This window comes from Crocuta crocuta, unplaced genomic scaffold (assembly GCF_008692635.1).
Source record: "Crocuta crocuta isolate KB4526 unplaced genomic scaffold, BGI_CrCroc_1.0 scaffold147, whole genome shotgun sequence".
Lineage (NCBI taxonomy): Eukaryota > Metazoa > Chordata > Mammalia > Carnivora > Hyaenidae > Crocuta > Crocuta crocuta.
In genome coordinates, this window is record NW_027532594.1 from 9688676 (window position 1) to 9704541 (window position 15866).

General features: G+C 39.1%; 1 protein-coding gene across 2 annotated transcripts in view; it reads right to left on the minus strand.

The window, feature by feature from the left end:
* Window positions 1–15360, minus strand: part of HS3ST5 (heparan sulfate-glucosamine 3-sulfotransferase 5) — a 245009-nt gene extending 229649 nt beyond the window's left edge. For both annotated transcript variants that reach the window (XM_077780074.1, XM_077780073.1), the window contains exon 1: window positions 15282–15360. The gene's annotated coding sequence lies outside the window, so the exon portion shown is untranslated. The remainder of the gene's footprint in view (window positions 1–15281) is intronic.
* Window positions 15361–15866: the final 506 nt, after the last annotated feature.

Sequence of the window (15866 nt, forward strand, 5' to 3'; positions counted from 1 at the left end):
ATAGTAAAATATAGGTCACTGAATTTGTCCATCAAGTCTGCACATCATCATTTCCTGCTTCTATACCCAAATCTAGTCCCTTGAATGGCTTTTCCTATAGCTTTATATAACTGACTAAATCCTACCCCATCTCCCTTTTGGAGGTTATGCCTGAAGCCTAGAACATCGAGCATCTTAGTTACAAATAAGGGCTCTAGTGTCAGCCGACCCCGGTTCAAATGCCCACTTGACCTCTTATTACTTGTGGGATGTTGGGCAAGTAAATGAACCACTTGGGGAAACAGAAGTACTTACCCCATCAAGTTGTTATCAGGATTTAACTAATATGTAAATCACTCAGGATCATGCTTGGACACAGCAAGTGCCCAATATCTGTTAGCTATCATAATTCCATAATCTTTTACGAAGAAGGACTAAAACATCACTATTATCAGCTCCTATCAACCCAAGGAGAAACAGGATTTAGGCATTTCCTATTATCTTGACATGTCTTTTGTTTTGCTCTGTTATACATGCTTGCAAAAAAAAAAAAAATTCCTAAATCAGTGACCATCCACAGTATATATTTCAAATATGCACTTAATTTTGTGTATGCAGCTTCTATTAAATATGATACATGTATACTTGTAGGTCTCTGAAGATGTTATATATTCCAAGCTCTTAGAGGAAGGGAGAACTCAATCTGTTCAATTTTCTTAAACTTATTATATTTCTTTTGGATTACTCAATTTGCACACACCATTATGCAACACTGAAGAGCTAGACCAACTCCTCTCCTTTGAGTTCAAAGATATTAACTGCAGGGAGTGATTCCATGGACAAATAATACTTAAGAGAACGATCTGAACCTTCAAGCTTTTTGTAAACTTGACTCATATACACTATAGCCTCTGGTTACCATCTGTCACTGCTATTTTCAAAGTCTATGCATGGTTATGACCATGTCGATGTTCTGTGAAGGCCACTTCAAAAGCCTTAGTTAAAAAAATGTCATTTACTCATTTTTTATTCTATTTTATTTAATTCATTTTTTTCCTCTTTTTCAGTAACCTAAATGTAAATCTCATGTGGGAAACCTTAATGTTATTCTTCCAGAGAGTATACACCCTCCTTTTATACTTAAAAACTATGTTGGAAATCATTACACGTTTTTATTTAAATTTCTATCTCATTTTTTCTTTTAGTTGAATAGTCTTCTATTGTATGAATATAGCTTAATTTATCTCATCAGTCCTTATTGATGGAAATTTAGGTTTTTCCAGTCTTTTGCTACTACAAACATTATTGCCATATTTATTTATTTATTTTGAAAAAGAGAGAGAGCACACACACAAGTGGGCAAGGAGCAGAGAGAGGGAGAGAGAATGTTAAGTAGGCTCCACTCATCAGCATACAGCCCAACGCAGAGCCTGGTCCCATGAAACTTTGAAATTATGACCTGAGCCAAAATCAAGAATCTGACTGAGTCACCCAGGTGCCCCAGCATCCAATCTTGTACTAGAGAGGAAAAAATGGTGGTGGTGGTGGTGGTGGTGGTAATAATAACAATAACCAAGAAAACTTGTTTTAACCCCACAAAAGAAAATCTTATAAAAATTGATGATGATGGGGGGCACCTGGGTGGCTCCACTGGTTAAGCGTCTGACTTCCTCTCGGGTCATGATCCACAGTTCATGAGTTCGAGCCCTGCATGGGCTCTGTGCTGACAGCTTGGAGCCTGAAGCCTGCTTTGGATTCTGTGTCTCCCTCTGTCTGCCCATCTCCTGCTCACGCTCTGTCTCTCTCACTCTCTGTCAAAGATAAATAAACATTTAAAAATATCTTTAAAAAACTGGTAGGGCTGAGGAGGCAGTTTGTAGGCAACTGCACTTTTCTTGGGACTTTACATGCATTATTTTTAATTTTCACAGTTAGATAGGTTTTATTATAGACATAATAAAATTTTCCGATGAGAAACACTGAGGCTCAGGTCAAATTAGGAATGTGACTGAAGTTACAAAGTACTGAGGCCAGCCTATGTGCCTGGATTCTCTTAATTCCTAAACCTACACTCTGCCCTCAATATATGTCTCGGTAATAGTGCATGATATCAGTCTTTATATGCTGATTCATTACAACTCTAAATCCTTCTGAATCTACTCGGTGTCCACCGCTATCTCACTAGCTCAGGCAAACTATTAAATAGCCTCCTATGGGGGCTTCTTGCCTTAAGTTACTTCCCTCAAACTTATCCCGCTCACCACTTGCCAATACCCTCATTCCAATACTAATTCAATTACATCATAAGATTACTCTTTCAGCCCAGCACGTATGCTTCCTCAGCATCTGGACCCACTTCCCTTGTCCTTCCCTGTTACCTCTCCTGTTGCAGCAGCAATCTCAGGGTGCGGGGACTTTGTAAGCAGGTATATGCACCGTGAAGGAAGAGACAGGGGAGGCACTGATCCAGCAGGGCTCCCAGGCCCTTATCCTCACCTTCAACAGAGGAGCTTTATTTTCATCTGCTTTATGTGGAGAGGAATACAGTCATGCAATATTTTATTTGGAAAGAAAAAAAAAAACACAACATTCCAACAGTAAAAACAAAATAGAAAACAGTGAATGTTGTGGAAATACCAGCTCCATTAGGACAGGCAAGTTTTTCTCTCGTGCACTGAAGTATTCTTAGGGCCTAGAATAGGGCCTAGAAAGCACTCAGTAAGTATTTGTTGAAGGAATGAATAGATGTATGGATTTAATTAACTTTGGCTCCACGGATGTATGAACAGAAACTCTGGGCAAGTTACCCAACTGCTATAAGCCCTCTTCCCCTCCCGTGGAGCCCCCACTCCCACCCAGCAGCACTGTGAAGACTGAAAACGTTAAGTACCTAGCCCAGGGACTCTAACAGCCCAACCTGCATGTTTATTGCTCTCTCTAGGTCAAAATCTACTTGTGGTTTCGTAAGTACACCTGGAATTTCCTATTTTCTTTTCCTTTAAAATTTTTCTTCATCAGAGCCACTGAAGGCTTTTCCAAGACTCTTTCTCAATTAACCCAGCATCTTAGTATTTACTTGATTTCTTTTTTCTTTTCCTTCCTTCCTTCCTTCCTTTTTCTTTCTTTCTTTCTTCTTCTTCTTTCTTTCTTTCTTTTTGCATTTATCTATTTCCTGCAGTGATGGGAGGTAGAGTAGAACAAGGCTGGTCTGGTACTTGTTGGTCACTGGATCATTTAATTAAGTTTATTACTTGATAGAACAATCTTTTAGCTTAATTATTAAAATCAGACTTAGAACAAATGAAAAAGGTACTTTTTTCGTGCAGTCACTATTGAATTTACTTTTATTTACACCACGTAGATTTATGTTATATAACTAACTTTTTTCATTTATCCAGTGCTTGATAGTATACAGACTACTCTCTCTTATTCTTATTAGTAGTTCGATTCTTAGTAGTAGTATTAACTACAAGTAATAGAACTGTCAGCCATTTCAAAATCTCTGTCACCAAAGTCAGAGGAGGAAAGCTCTCCATATCACATGTATTTCCTGTGCAACTGAAAAATAATTGTGGTTTTATTTTTATTATTTAAAAAAATTTTTTAATGTTTATTTATTTTTGAGAGAGAGACAGAGTGCGAGCAGGGGAAAAACAGAGACAGAGGGAGACACAGAATTTGAAGCAGCCTCCAGGCTCTGAGCTGTCAGCACAAAGGCGATGCGGGGCTTGAACTCACGAACCATGAGATCATGACCTGAGCCCAAGTCAGATGCTCAACCGTATGAGCCACCCAGGTGCCCCTAAATGTGGTTTTAAAGTAGCAACATAATGTGTCTTTGGGAATGTGTTTATTTTTTTCAATTTGTTTGATCCTAACCCTCAAAATGAATAAATCTATTGTAGTCAATTGGCTTCAAAGCAACTTAACCTTAATTTTAAAACCATACCAAAAGTATTGTCTGTGCAACCTTCCCTAATCAAGTTTGGAAAAGACAGATGGGCCTGCCTTTTCCTTGCACTGTGTTTATAGTTACAATCTACATTTGCTCATATAACACATTAAAAAAATCAGCTGAAGAACTGACATCAGAGAACATGATTCCAAATTCTAAATATATGTTCTAAATTCAAAAGGCAATGGTGAAGCATATAAATTCCCTGTCGATAATGACTCAAATCCATTTTAGCAGAAGTAATTAAGGTGAAGATATCTATTTGTGAAAGGACAGGAACCCTGGAGGCCATTTCTGTAGAAGTCGCCTTTGAGAAAATACCTTGCAGACGTTTTTCGTCTTGCCTTCTATACTTCTCTCTCTCTCTGAAGTTTTATTTGACTTACCACTGAAAAGATTAGAAAAATCGTACTTTTAGGAAATGCCCAGCATTTGTATCTAACCCCATAGACAGTACTAAACTTCCCAAATTTTTGGTCCTCCCTGGGGGTGAGCTGTATTTCTTTGCTTCATCGATGTCAGAGTTGGCCATAGGAATCAATTTGGCTAATGACATGAATACAAGTAACTTGTGTCCCTTCCAAGGGAATCCTTTTAGAGCCAGCCTGTCCTCCATGGTGATCTCTTCTCCCTGCACCAAAAGATCAGCCAAGAGTCTCCATGGATGGTGCTCCAACAGCCGGGGTCCCAGAGAGCAGACACCTTGAGAAGAGCCCTCCAGCCTGGAATGGAAATTTGTGGTGGGAGAGAGAAATGAATGTTTGTGATGTGCAATCATTGAGGTCAGGTCATTTGTTACCTCAGCACAACCTAACCTATTCCTTAGTAACATCTGTGATAAGAAGTCATACACCAGAATGGAGGGAAGCTGTTTTACCTAGAAGGTGAAAGGAAAAAAAACAAAAAACAAAAACCGTAAAGCAGGATTGTTGTTGGAAGAGAAAAATAACATATTTAATGATGTAGAATTATAAGGGGTTAAGGACTTCTATTTGGATGATTATTAAGTGTGTACAGGGGGGATACAGGTAAAATCATTAAATTGTTAGTAAAGACCAATAGTGCAGTAATACTTCAATGTTATCTTCAGAAATCAAAGCATTTGTCATTGTAACCTGTAGTGGGTAATATCACCGGTGGCCAGGGTCATGAATTTATGAGATCAGACGGAGAACAGTTCAATCCTATTTCCACCTCTTCCCAGCTGCGCAACTTTGAACAACTTAATTGAGGGTGCAATTGCTATTCTATAAAAGTGGAATATGGAAGCTAGCTTGTTGGGTTTTTCTGAAGGTAATAGAGAATGCATGTTAAGAGTCAAATATAAGGATGTGGCATATAATGGCTGCTTGATTGACACAAATCTTGTTACTTCTCTATATTTAGCTTACACTTTTCCTCTCAATGAATAGAAAACTAACAATTATCCAGGGTCTAAAGCTATGGGTGAGCCTAGGGTGAATGTGAATTAAGCAGAACTGGGTTTCAAGCTTTGGAGAAGCCTTGGAACAGAGGATACTTGCAAAGGTTCTCAGAAGAACAAGACAATTTTAACTCTAGAACCAATGAGATCTAGAAGGCTGTTTTGAAGGGATGGTGAGTCAGGAGGCAAGGCTTAAAAAAGACATCCAAACAAGACTGCAGCAAGAGCACTGGGGGGCAGAGATTTCTTCCTGTCCTTTTGTAGCTCCTGAGAGTGTGAGACTCAAATTGAGGAAGAAAAAGGAGTGTGAAGGAGATAAACCCAACCTAACAGAAGAGTTACTGTGCATTGCTATAGCTGTTATTACACTGAAAATGTACCTGATTGAAAATGCCTACCCATTCTGGTCCCCCTTAGGCAAGAGCTGCCAGGTATCACTGACACCCAATATAATTCCCAGATGCGAAAAATCGAAAAGTTTCCAAGATTCTGAATCAGGTGAAGAGAGGGATACTTGTGTTCCTTCGAATATCTTTTTGAAAACTTTCATTTCTAACTTGGCCCCGGAGGGGCAAGTAGTTCTTGACATGGGTGCGTTTCTGGTTTCAGCTCATGACTTTTATTCATCATTTACACATGGCTTTTGACATTCAATCACAGTACAAGAGAACAAAATCCTTGGACCTAAAACATTTTGATGCAACATTAGTTTGATGGCTCTGACTCCAAGTTTTAAAAAATGAACACCCTTCCCCCCAAATGACTTAATCATTATGTAGGCTCAGATTTATTCTCCTGAGTTTCTTATAGATATTTGCCCATCAAAATGAATTCCGTTAAAAAAATAACCAGGGTATTTCACAGCAAACTGTATCTCTTTGTGCACTTTAGGTTTTACTTGTCAGTTATTGACTTATTTTTATGTCCTTTGCCTTCTCCAGCCAAAACATAGTCCAAGTTTTGAGATAACTGGACACGCAAAGTCTATCAATAGTCTCTCGTATAGTGATGTTCTGAAAGGAGACTTTTGACCAACATATTCAAGCACATTCAGATGGACCAGATCAGGGCTGTTCACTTGAGCAAACCCCTCTTATAGCCTCCTTTCACTTACACCAGTCTGTGGGACCACCACTCTTATGTTTTCTAGTGATTCCAATTTTTGATAACACATCTTCCCAACTGAAGGGATGTTACAGCATAGTACAACTTTAGTCGTGAAGCCATAGTCATGACCTGTGGCTAGTCAATGAAGTACTGTCAAACTAGGAAATGATTGTCATACATTCAGAAAATGTCTACACTGGGTTCCAGGCTAATAGTCTGGAGAAAGGAACATTTAAACAAAGATTTTTAAAAAACCCAACCTTTTGTGTTGCCTTGCAGCAGGAAATGAACCTTGAACGCATCGGCCTAATCCCAACTTTCTGAATGAATGGTTTGCTAAATGTAGCATCTGTAGATGATTGATGTATACAGTGTAGTAGATCTAGCTTGGAGCGGAAAGGATTCTACAAGTCAGCTTGATGGGGTTAGTTATCTAGGCACAATTCACCACGGGGTTAAAATAAGAACGTATTGAAGCCACAAAGTAATGTAGGCTTTGTAACAAAGGCTGTTCCAGTTTCAAAATACGTACTCTAGACCGATTTTGACAGAAATCAGGGGACCGATTCAACGATACGGTGGGACAGAAACATGATAGAAGTGTTCTCTCTCTGTTAAGATGGGCTGGTTTGGAGGATGATTTCATTAGGCATTAGCGCAGAAGGAAGATAGCTTTTGGATACAGCCGTAGTGCAAGTGAAACACGCAGAGATGGAGAGAAGTGTCTCAAGAAGGTTTGCTGCATCCCAAGATTCAAACTGCTTGTTTACTATTTTAGGCTGTCAAAGTAGTATTTCTTTGATTCAACCTTAGGCATGTTTCAAGACAAACACACACACACCAAAACAAAAAACACAATAAAAATCAAGTGAAAAGAAAAAAAGACCCACACAGCTTTAAGCAGGTATATAAGGCCCCTGTAAGCTTTACTCAAATTATTTTCCATTTAGAGCTTCTAGATTGAGTTTAAGGTTTACCACGTCCTGGAAAGTCTCTTCCTTATTCCTCTACCCTCCTTCTTTAATACCTTCTCTAACAATGACTCCATTCAACCAGTATTTATGAGCACTTGCAATGTGCCAGGTAATATTCTGGCACACTGAGGGCACACTGGTGAGCAAAATTCTTGTTCTCAGTGGAGTTTACATTCTAGTCGGTAGGAGGGAAAAAAGGACACTGAATTAGTCCCTATTTAATTACAATGTCATAGTTTACTTTCTCATGTGACTCCAAGAAGCCAGAGGACCATGTTTGGTTCATCTCTGCAGCACACAGTAGGCTCTCAATGAGTATCTGCCTCATGACTGAACATGGAATTCTGAGTATGACAATATTAAAAATCAAAGATGTTCTTAAAAGAGAATATTTGGGCCTTTATTCCTCTGTACTAATTTATGAACTAGCACAGTAATTACAGCAGATGTGTAGTAGAGTTTCCAATTTTATAGATCTAATTTTGGAAAGTTTTATAGTTGAAACATTGAGTTGTCAAACATATCCAATTTCGACGATCACAATACTTCTTTTCAGTCAATGTCCTTGAATCCTATAAACTGTTTTCAGTGAATAATCTTCTATTCTTGGTTGGTTTCTAAAGCACAAAATAAAAATAAACCTCCATTCTTAATAGGATTTAAATGCCAATACAAGATTCAGCAGGGCTTTAAATTTAGGATGTTAGCAAAGTTTTGCACTTTGATAATCAAAATAACTCTTAATAGGTCTTACCTAAATGCTCACTTGGATATTTATATTTAGTATCCATACAAATGCTATTTCTTAGAATTTTGTTTGCAAAATCTCCTTGAAACAGAGATATGCTCCTGAATTTTTTCCTTTTAAATACCTTTGTTGGAGTGAGCAGCGTTAGTGAACAAAGAAGGTACAGTGCCCAGTCTGGGGTTGTGAATACAGTCTGTGGTCACAGTGCACCTGTAGATATTGAGAAGCATCAAACTAGAGTGTTGGCCACATTCTTTGAGGAAATCTCCACTGTATACGCTGCTGCATACTGTCTTGGGCAGCCCCCTTGTTCTTTACCTATGTCCACTAGAGAGTGAGTGAGAGAGAGGAGGAAAAAAAGAAAGGTTAAGTTGGGGAAATCTGCTGACCAGTTTGAGCCTGGAAATTTTTGAGGATCAATTCAGATTCCTTGATTCATATTCATTTTGTCTCTTATTGCCATGGATACATAAGTTTTTATGAATATAGCATTTATAATGGCAAGTTACAAGATGGCAGTATATTACATGAAGTCTATTTTTACAACCTAAAAAATAAATGCCGTCCAGATAACTTAGAGCAGCATTGTGGAAACATACTAGGCTATCTCAGTAGAAGCACCTTCTAGACATGTAACATCATACTTTTGACCTCTAGTAACTGCTTCAGAATTGGGTTCCATGAATGCAAGAAAACACACTAAGTTCTAGGACTGGGTTTACTGATTCATGCCACGACAAGCTGACCTGTTGCCATGTCCTGAAGGATGCATTTAAATAACGAAAACAGCAAAAGTCATGTAAATCAAGGAGCACTAGTTTTGGTGTTCTCCATGTCATTAAAGCTAGCAGCAGCCAGCTGTGCACTGAGAACTGGTGNTGTTCTCAGACCATTCTAAGTTCTCAGTAAGAATTCCAGAGGAGACCAAGACAGGGCAATGACAATGGAAAAACAGGGGTAGTAAAATATAGGATAAGCTCATATGATCAGAACGAATGGATGGAAATGACAATCAACTTTAAACTCCAGAGTGTATATAAAATCTGAAATTTCACTGCATGTATCTTTTTGTTTTGTTTTGCTTTGGTGGGGAGAGAGATAGAAAGACAGACAGAGAGAGAGAGAGAGAATGAGAGTGAGAATCTTAAGCAGGCTCCACACTCAACAGGGACCCCCATGCGCTGCTTGATCCCACAACCCTGGGATCATGACCTGAGCCAAAATCAAGAGAGTCAGATGCTCAACAGACTGAGCAACCCAGGAGCCCCCATATACTTTTCAAATACTCTGTAAGCTAGAGTTGTGCACAGGGGAAAGAAGAAAAGAAAAACAATAGTTTCTTCGTATAATCAGAAATGGCTAATTTACATGGGCTAATTACATTTCTATCTCTGACATCCAAACTCTTTCACACACTCCTCCCCCTCCCCCCGGGACAAACTTATACACACAGACACAGACACAAAAACAATGACACACAATTCCAGACTGGGAGCCAATGTTTGGCACTGGACTTTTATTCCTTGTACAATCTGCCTGGTTCTTGTTGTTATTTTTTAAACCACTTTTACAGTTACTGTTTTTCTTTCTTTTTGTAGCCATAGACACTCCCACATAACATAAGCTCAATTCCAGGCAAACTGTGTGTGCATATTTTTAAATAAAGAAAACAGGTCTTCTAGTTCTGTGTTAGCAAAGTCACCTCTTTTACTGTGAGTGCCAATGCTAAACATGTAATAATACTTTATTGTCATGAGCAGGAATCTGCTTTGCTAATTAAATGCAGCTGTCAGTAATTACTACTTGTCAGTGTAATCTATTTTAGGGAGCTCTACTTTAAATGATAAAAGATGGGCCTGATATTGAAAGGGTGGGATAAGCAAGGTGACTGCTCACTTCCCCACTTCAGAAACTCACTCTTTTTTATGATGAATGAGTAACTTTATTGGGAAGATACCTTAAGTGGGCTATCCTGTATTTCTTTAGTATGTGAGTAATAAAGTTTGCAATTAAATAGTTCTTTTCATATCTGAAATCTAAATGTCACCCTCTGTAATACCAACAAATACTATGCCTTTCTGAGTTAAAAATACATCATGATGGTAATCTGTAAGAAAAGCATCAATAGTGAAGTCGCTTATTATCTCTACCATCAAGTGGAGTTCAGTACAAACGAGCCTTCTAATTCTCATAAATGGATTAGACAGAGGAATATCACTTTGCAAGGTGAAAGGGGGTAGTAACTATTTCTTCTATACCTTGTATTACTGATACTCAACCAGGTTTTCTCTGAGAAAATGTTTGACTTTCGTTCAGGTCTTTGAAATTTGCAAACGAAAAAATTTCATGGCATTTGCTTGTAATATTAATTTATCTTAATTGCTTCTGAAGAAAGCATAAAGCTCTTTAAAGCTCTAAATCTACCTGACGACAAGCAACGTCGGGATGAAGGTACTGGCAGCCCATTCCCCTACACAGAATAGGTACAGGAGCTGCGGCAGATGCTGGCATTGTGTCCAGGGTCTAAGGGGAGCAGACCTGCGCCTCCCCTCCCCGGACTTCCCCTGACATTTAAAATGAATGTGGCGGGGCGCCTGGGTGGCTTAGTCGGTTAAGCGTCCATCTGGCGGTTCATGGGTTCGAGCCCCGCGTTGGGCTCTGTGTTGACTGCCAGCTCAGAGCCTGGAGCCTGTTTCAGTCTGTGACTCCCTCTCTCTCTGACCCTCCCCTGCTCACGCTGTCTCTCTCTCTCTCTCCTAGAAATAAATAAAACATTTAAAAAAATAAAATAAAATAAAATAAAATGAATGTGGCAACAGTGGGAAGGGGAAGCCAGAGTCTCAATGAGTGAAGCGTTTGGGTGGGGAAAAACACAGCAGGGAGGACCCAGGGGCTTGGTGCACAAGTGTCTTTACCCTTTGCCCCCCCACCCCACCCCACCCATCAGGCTCAAAGACTTATCACACCCCTCACAGCATCCTGATTGCCTCATCCTTCTTCCCCCACCATCTGCTTTATATCCAACACTCCAATAGTCCTCATGTTCATGGATAATTAATTATCTTGTTATAGGTCCCAACAAATTTGGCAGCTACTCTTCTGCATACAGCACAGTATTTAAATACAATTAATAATTTGGTTGTTCATCCCAGACAGAAAAAAAAAAAAAACAACTTTCCTGATGGGAAATAATGAGAAAAAGGCAGAACTATGTAAGAGTATTTTTGAAATACAGTAGGCAAAAGACATTAACTTATATTCTTTCTGCTGGGACTCCTCCATTGGGTAAGGAATGAAAGGTCCAGGGGGTGTAAACTCTCCCTTTTCCACAGTGTAAATTCTCATCTCCTTTACTGAGAGTACATGGGTCATTCCAGATATTTTGAAACAACCAAAATGTTAAAACTTTCAAGTGATCAGCATCTCAACTGAAGAAAGAACACACTGAGTAGCTACTGAGCTCCTTACAGAGTAGGGCTTATTCAAAGGGAGAAGCCAGTAAGACAAACATGGACTGTGGACCTCTGAGATGTGTTGGCTTTTTGGGTTCCTAAGACAATTTCACTGCATTCTTAAATAGTTGTCATATGCCAAACTCAGGTTTTGAATCAGCGGAAACCACTCCTGGAATATAGTACGTGCTCATGAGTGCATGAGTGATGATTTTGAGCTATTGTCATGGTATTGTTACTTGTTCCCATTCCAGCTGGATGAAGCCAGGAAGTGAAATTTGGTGGTGAGGGTGTAGACAGCAGAGCCAGTTGTGTGCATCCCAGCTGCAGTCTGGTGCTGACGGAGTGGGGACCATTAGGGCCTTGTTTCATTGCACGAGTGTCCGTAGGTTCCCCAGAGCAATGCAAACATCTTTCCTTTCTCTGCACTACACCCCCTCCTACATCAGGCTCCCTTTTGCCAACCTGGGGAGGTAAGACCCACTTGATTGCATTCTGGAACGAGAAAAAAGTCCTCCTCCTCAAGCCTACTTTTAGTACCATAGAGTCCAAGCACAAACACTGTAACACATGTCGTTGTCAGACTGTATGCCCCAGCCTTGTGCTGGGTGAGGGATGAAGGTGTGTGCCCAGCCTTCTACAGCTGGTCTCCCCACTGTAGGGTCGCTGGACACAGGAAGGCAGCACCACAGTAACCACGTTTAAGGATTTAGAATGGTTTTTTTCTCTCAGCATAATGATTAATAGACCTCCTTTTGCTTTCAAAGCATCCCAGCTTGGATGGTAAATTCAATGGGAATCCACTTAAAAGAAACACAAGTCTCTTGTTCAGTTTTCTGACAGTTTATCTTCAAGCAGATTTTGGAACATGTAATGTATATAGGGAACCACATATAAAAATGGCTGACTGTAATTGTGATGGAATTAGGTCACAAAGAGCTTCATGCTTGTAAAAGAGTAAAACTATCCCTTCATCAAGGCTACAGAATTATTTGGTAATCAAGAAGCTACTAAAGGTATAGAAAGAATTATATATATGTATGTATATATACACATACATATGTATGTATATATGTACATGTATATATGATTTAATATTATTATAGTATACATAATAAAATATGCATATATACATCCCTATAATACATATCATCCCTAACTAAGGTACTTTTTAAAACAGAATTTAGTTAAATTCTCACAACAGCATAAAAAGTTCCAAGTAAATTTATAACTGAAAGCAACAGATTAACTTGGTTCTACTTTTATATGGCTGCTGGTTTTCTCTCAGCCTTAAGGCGTACAGTGGGAATGTAATGTTTGTACAACTAGGAAATATTAGTTAATGTTTTTAAGTACTTTAGAGGAAGCAAATAATATAATATTTAATACTGGTTTTGTTTTTAATTTTAGAAATAATACAATAAAAGAAGTCAGTTAAAATAGTCACAGCTTAGATACCATACTACATGCATCAATATTTTTAGAGAATAATGCATTATAATTTTTATGTTATACTTTTGAAAGCAATATTATATTTTTACTTTTGAAGGGAATTTCTTATTTTATTTTTTTTAATGTTTTATTTATTCTGAGAGAGAGAGAGAGACAGCATGAACAGGGGAGGGTCAGAGAGAGAGGGAGGCAAAGAATCTGAAAGAGGCTCCAGGCTCTGAGCTAGCTGTCAGCGCAGAGCCCAACGTGGGGTTCGAACCCATGAACCATGAGATCATGACCTGAGCCGAAGTCGGACACTTAACCGACTGAGCCACCCAGGCGCCCCTTTCTTATTTTATTTGTATGTTTGGTTACTCACCAGGGAATGGCCCCACACATCTAAAAATATTTCCTATTAAATACATCAATCAACAAGCCATTGCTATTTCCTTAGAACTAGATAAGATGTTAATGTGATTATCATAGGTTATTAGCTAATCTTTTGCTTTTATGGAGTTTTCTGTTTTGGCCATAGTGAAGGAATTTAATTTCATGTTTATTTCAAATCTTAGAAATTTTTATCTCACATTATAAGTAAATACCCTAATTGGTTAAATACAAGTGTCTTGATTTAGGGGAAAATCATAAATAAATATTTTATTATTAGATATATTTAAAAGAATTTGAATAGAAGAAAAACTAAAAAATGAGCTTATGGACTATTATAGAACTTTCTTTTTTCAAGTTTATTCATATATTTTGAGAGAGAGAGAGTGAGTGTGTTCATGCACACGAGCAGGGGAGGGGCAGAGAAAGAGGGAAAGAGAATCCCAGGCAGGCTCTGTGCTGTCAGCATGGAACCCAAGATGGGGCTCAAAACCATGAACCCACAAACCTTGAGATCATGACCTGAGCTGAAGCCAAAGTCAGACACTTAACTAACTGAGCCACTCAGGCGCCCCTATTATGGAACTTTCTGAAGCTTTCTTAAGTCTTGAATATAGAATATAAAAATTAAAACTGCCTAGTTCTCTACAGACCATTATTAGAGAAAGAGAGACCTCAATCTACTCTTAAAAAAATCCATCTAGTCTTGCTGAATGGACACCTCCTGTGGACACTGAGAAAATCGGAGAAGAGGGGAAACGGACTGGGGGATGGGGAGCAAGTTTTCCCTAATCTCAGGCAGAATGGGACCTTCTTCCTCATCCTGTGTCCTCACTGCATCTTCTCTCCCTCATGTAACACACCAAATACCTCCTATTCATTTACCAGCTGAATTTATTATTAGGCTGGCAAATTCCTTGAAAGCAAGAAGTGTGTCACTGACATCCTCAGCACCCAACCCACTGCCCGTCACACACTAAGTGCTCAATAAATGTGTACTACAATAAATCAAGCAAGTCAGTGAGCAAGAAAAAGGCGGGAAAAAGTAAGACAGAGGGAATGATATCATGATTACTTCTCCAATAAAAATGTATTTAGTGCTTCTTATATTCCAGACATTATGATAGGCACTGGAGATATGGGTATTGGCTGAGGTGGAGTGACTGTGTGTAATATGAATATCGGGAGGCCACTAACAAACCAATAATTCAGGAATACAATCTATATAGAGTATATACCACAGAAGAACAGAAAGCCGGCCCATCCTGGCTTGGGTGGGGTGGAGAGGCTGCAAGAAGGAAAGGGATAAGGAAACAAAGAGAAGTGGTGGGAAGAGGAAGAGAAGTCAGACAAGCTGAGAGCACTCTAGGCAGATCGACAGCATGTACAAAGGCATGCTGTGTGGAAAGAGCACGCTCTTTTCCTTGCCTAGAAACGAGGGACCTCGTTTTGGAGTAAACAGGAGATAAGTCCTAGGCAGGGTCTTTGGAACTATCAAATCTTGGAATGCCGAACAAGTCTGAACTTTACCCTAAAAGCAAAGATGCTGCAGGTTATTAAGCAGGGGAATTACATGATCAGGTTTGCATTTGGAAACAAAACAACAAAACAAAACAAGACAAAACAACAACCCTGCAGAAGCACTGACAAGAATAGATACTTGAAGTGAGTAAGGTGGCTGGTGTGATTCAGGAGAGAAGTTTTGACTGAACTAAAGCAGGTGCACTGAGGCTGATGGGATAGGCAGGAGTTCAGGAGGCTGGGGTGTCATGTCTTGGTGACAGACCAGAGGAGAAATGCAAGAGGATCCCAAGGTACCTACCTGTATTCCTACTACGATCCTTATAACTATTCTTCTTGGTTTCTCACTTTTCTTGAGTGTCTTGATAGATGATGTTGCTAATACAGAAGAGCAAAATAACAGGAAGTATTTCATAAGAAGTAACATTAAGAAAGTAATGGTGCACCCAAAATTCCAAGCCCTTGATCTCACTGTTGTTAAGTACAAACTTGGGGTTTCCTTATTCAAAGGATGTTAGTATTTATAGAATTCAGCAACTCCAAAATTAATGCTGCTATAGTATCTGTTGACTGCCCAGTTGCCTATTGCAGAGTAGACAGGGTATGAGAATAACCTAAACACCTGACTGAAAAAAATAGAGCTTTGATTGTGGAACTAGTTTGAACTTTACCCTAACGTTCTGTAGAAAATTGGGCAATGATTATAGCTAATATTTATTAAGATTTTCTGGTGTGCCAGAAACCACAGTCATGACAACTGGCAATAATGTGCTTCACGATGAAGAGTCAGATATCAGGATGAAGTGGACCCTGCACATCCGGTCTAGATGGGGGGAGAAACAATATAGCCATATCTGAATAAAAAATTAAACGGAAACAAGTACTC